At 44.2% G+C, this 4,592-nt stretch overlaps 1 long non-coding RNA gene across 2 annotated transcripts; it reads left to right on the top strand.

The window, feature by feature from the left end:
- The first annotated feature begins 1,147 nt into the window (after nucleotides 1-1,147).
- Nucleotides 1,148-4,544, top strand: LOC126486998 (uncharacterized). Of its 2 annotated transcripts, none has more exons than XR_007588250.1 (3): nucleotides 1,148-1,506; nucleotides 2,567-2,665; nucleotides 3,916-4,544. It is a non-coding gene; the product is annotated as an uncharacterized lncRNA (long non-coding RNA). The 2 variants fall into 2 exon arrangements; XR_007588251.1 differs by having other exon boundaries at nucleotides 2,466-2,665.
- The last annotated feature ends 48 nt before the right edge of the window (nucleotides 4,545-4,592 follow it).

The raw sequence follows: 4,592 nt of genomic DNA, 5'->3' as shown, positions 1-4,592 counted from the left end.
GAGGGGCTAGTGAGACAGCTCGGTCTTTCCCACTCGTGCAGAGGACCTGGGTTACCAACGCTCACGATGGCCCATGACTTCAATTTCAAGGGATTCAGTGCCCTCTTCTGGCCCTCTCCAGCACTAGACACACATGCGATGCACATACACACATGCATGCACACATTTCTACACATAAAACAAAGGTAAATTCAAATCTAAGAAGAGAAGGAGGAGGATCACCGCTTCCAGCCAAGTGACCTTGCAAATTACCTTTGAAAGTTTCATGTAAAGTTCAGTTATCATGTTGAAAAAAATACGATGTGGCAAGGTCAACTACTCTGCCAGGTGATTTTTATGAAACACATGAGAATACATGGAAAAGTGAATGAAATATAAATAATATTGCTGTAAAAGAATAATCCTGCCAGGAAACGGTGGCACACGCTTTTAATCCCAGCACTCCGGAGGCAGAGGCAGGTGAATCTCTGTGAGGTCTAGGCCAGCCTGGTCTACAGAGAGAGTTCCGGACAGGCTTCAAAACTACAAAGAAAACCTGTCTTGAAAAAATAAGCAAACAAACAAAAGAATAACCCTGTTTTGAAAGAAACAAACAAACATGAGTTTGACCTGGGGCACAGCTTCATTCCTTTGAGGGCCCTGTTTCTCTGAAGGAGGGGTGATGTTAACTTTAAGGTCACAGAACACAAGGTTATGCACACACGTCAGTACATTTCCTGCTTGTATAGGTGGGGCAGCAGGTAGTGGAGCACAGGCAAAAGCGCCTTGGCCTAAGCACTGCCAATTTTTTGACTTTAGACTTCAATTTACCTGTACAGTGAAATAAAATTCGGGTTCCCAAGTCCTAGGGGAGAACTTTCCAATGGCTGCCCAGCTTCCTCCTTAGACAATAGAAATAGTCTGCCATGCCCCTTAGTTCTCTAAAACACTATGGCTGTTCCTAACAACAGAAAGAACAAATGGATCTGATTGGTTGGACTGAAAAGCTCCCATTTTGTGTCAGTTGACAATGATGGTACACAAGGAAAGTCCCTAATCTTTGACTTCTGATTGGTGAAAATTGTAACTGTAGCTTGGCAACAAATCTTGGTGATTTTTGTGCTTATAAAGCCTGTTTCCGCCCCTGTTTGGGGCTGCCAGGAAAAGTAAGGCTCCTGAGTCCTTGCTCTGCACCCCTCATCAAGCAGAGACCCCCCACTTAAAGGGTATTTATTGAAATCCTTGAAATCCATAGGATTCTCTTTCTCCTTCCCTGTGGTGCACAATGGACTGGGTGTAACATTCGGAGGTTCCCCCAAGATGCTCCATTGAGAACCGGGATCCAGAGGCCCCATATCGGGAGTTGGCGAATCCTCCAGAGGCCAGTAAAGTTTTGGTGCCAAGGGATTGCATTCAATAAGGAGGCCGGACACGACAGTACTCCCTGAGTCCCGGGAAGAGGAAGGACGTCTCTCTCTTACACAGGGTTTCCCGCTTGGTGAACCCAGGTGTCTCCGGTTACATGAGGTGAGATTGGTGTCCCAAGAGGGGCAGGATCCAGGGGGTTCCCAGACTGGGACCTGGGAGTCCCAGGTCACAAAACAGGGGATGGTATCTTTATAGGCTGCAGTCTTGCCCATCTTATTTGTCTGTTTTGCCCATTGTCTCGTCTGGTTTGCCTGTTTTATTGTTGTCTCAGTTGTCTGGATATCTGTCTGCTTTTTTTTTTTTTTCGAGACAGGGTTTCTCCGTGGCTTTGGAGCCTGTCCTGGAACTAGCTCTGTAGACCAGGCTGGTCTCGAACTCACAAAGATCTGCCTGCCTCTGCCTCCCGAGTGCTGGGATTAAAGGCGTGCGCCACCATTGCCCGGCTCTGCTTTGTTTTCTAACCACTACTTCTGACTTCTCTTTCTCAGTTTTTTGTTTTGTTTTGTTTTGGTTTGGTTTTTCGAAAAAGGGTTTCTCTGTGTATCTCTGGCTGTCCTGGAACTCACAGAGATCCGCCTGCCTCTGCCTCCCTGAGTGCTGGGATTAAAGGTGTGCACCACCATCGCCTGGCAAGTTAGAAATCTTACCTTGATACTGAAAAAGCTTCAATTCAGAAATTATTATTTTTATTATAAACTGTTAAAGCTGATTAAGCCTCTAGTGTTCAGAAATACACCGGGCATCGTGCAAGTACTTACAGTTAAGCACAGGAAAACTGTATCTAGTTCCTTATGTGTTTTCGAGGTATAGCCTAAAACAAGCAACTGAAAACAAACCAGAGTTCTTTGGCTCGGGCCCTCAAACTGTCAGAGATTTGCTGAAATGGCATTTAAGATATTTAAACTTATATGATAGATGGAGACTCCTAGATTGTAGCAGTGACCCCCCCCCCAAGTTCTCTAAGAAGACAACAGACACAGTGATGAACCACTCTACCTGGACTATGGTAATGCTAACTACTGGGCAAGACTGCCCCAATGCTTTGTCTGCTTGTCCAGGGTTCAGCCTGAGCTGTGGACAAGTAGGACACCGGAGAGTTGATGCCACGCTTTGCCTAGACAAGATGACGTCAGTTCCCCATGTTCCTTCTCCTCCACAGAAGGCCTCTCATCTTCTAGGCCTGGCAGCCAAGACTGCTGTACTATTACCTCGATTCTCATCGCCATGGAGACCACAGGATCCTGGGATATCTGCCTAGGTATGGACCACGGACTAGTCTCTGTCCTTTTGGTTAATCCTTTTCAAGTCTCTGATGACACTGACAGCAAGGCTAACTGAGCTTTGTCAGTTGGGCAACAACAGACAGCTCCTTCCCTCAAGGCTACAGCCACCTTGTTAGTTCATTAGTCAATTCTTTAGTTAGTTAGAGCTACTAGGTCTCTCGTTAAGAAAAGGTAAACAGGTTTACCTTGCTCACAAAGCTTCATGTTAAAGAATAAACAGGTTTCCCGTGCAACTTTTCACTAAGGGAGCATGATAACTTCTCCTGTCTCTGGTAAATGATTATATGGGAAGGAAAAAAGCTCAGAAGCATTCATTCTTCAGCACTGAGTCTTTTTCTCATAAAGCTCACTTTCTAATGATGTTGGGAGAGAAGATAATAATAATCAAATTAGTTCATATATAAAATGTCAAATGCTAATAAATATAACGCAAAGAAAATAGGAAAGGGAAAAGAAATTGCAGAGAACCATGGAATTGGCTTGGTCTAGCTGTCTTGAGAAGCGTGTGTCACAGGTTTTTCAGGTCAGAGTCCAGGGCTCCTAGGACATGATGTACCTTCCTCTTCCTGAGAGACTGATGCACTCCCTCAGGCAACGAAGGGTTCAGGTTAGCTTGTGTTTCTCTGTATCTTCCCTTAGCAGTCCAAGAAGCATGAATGCGTGATAGGACAATTGGTCTTGGACATTAATCTTATATAATCTTATATGACTTGCAAACTTCACTATATCCTGGCAATTCTATATAATACAAGCTGTAACGGAATATTGTTACACTGAGATTTCAAGAGTTTAAAGTTTTGACATTGATAAAGGGAGTTCTGCTAAACTAGAGAACACCGGCTACTTGTTCAGTCACAAGTCAAGATTTTAACTTCCTTTGGTTGTCTTTTAAGTATAGACTTAAAGGTGCTTTTCATCAGGGTAACCCAAAGCCATAGCTTTTGCTATATTTCCAAGGTGTAAATCTGTTCCAGCTGTTTTACAGACACCTGCTTACTTCTTTTTATACAATGTGGATTTCAGTACAATGAAAATACATATATATATATATTCCTTTGGTAAACTAAAAACTCATGTGAGTTTCAGGGAGTCAAAAAAGTCATAAGGCTCAAATTCACCTGTCACAGGTCAAACAAACTCCAGATAAGCAAGAGTTCCAATACAACATTTTCTTTTAAGTTAATAAACTTTAACATTTGTTCTTTGTCTCTATTTGTCTCCGCAGGTTTAATAGACACCGCCCAGGGAGCACATGCAGACTGTAAACTGCTGAGCTCTGGACTTGCTGTAAGCTGATGTGAGCCATTCCAGCCGATGTGGTTGCTCCCTGTCCCTTTACCTAGATCAACTGATCAGATGCGCCTGATAAATGCCCTGTTGCCCAGCCTTTGCTTACCCTTTCAGCATTCCTGGACCCTGACGACCAACACCCCAGTTTCAACTGGAAGTATTTACAGAACAGAGTTCATTGTCCCTGGTCCTTAACAGGCTGAAAATCCAGAAACCTGTTTTCGACCCTGGCAATATCACCCTACTCCTTGGTATACACCTATGTCCTTGCAAGATCAAAGAGAACGCCCTCTCGGCTGCCCCCACATCAGCTTGGTTTGCCTGTACCTTTGGCTTAACACCCTGGCATTCCCTAGTACATTCCACTGAGAATTAGTTCATATTGTACCTCAAATCCTATACAATGAAGGGGAGGCACCAGGTGGCGGTGGCGCACGCCTTTAATCCCTGCACTCGGGAGGCAGAGGCAGGCAGATCTCTGTGAATTCGAGACCAGCCTGGTCTACAGGGCTAGTTCCAGGACAGGCTCCAAAGCCACAGAGAAACCCTGTCTCGAAAAACCAAAAAAAAAAAAAAAAAAAAAAAAAAAAAAAAAAAAAAAAGAAAGGAGAG

Source organism: Alexandromys fortis, unplaced genomic scaffold (assembly GCF_014885135.2).
Source record: "Alexandromys fortis isolate MF-2015 unplaced genomic scaffold, M_Fortis_MF-2015_v1.1 scaffold_173, whole genome shotgun sequence".
Classification (NCBI taxonomy): domain Eukaryota; kingdom Metazoa; phylum Chordata; class Mammalia; order Rodentia; family Cricetidae; genus Alexandromys; species Alexandromys fortis.
The sequence above is the reverse complement of the archived record's forward strand: the minus strand, read 5'-3'. Positions and strand labels throughout refer to the sequence as shown.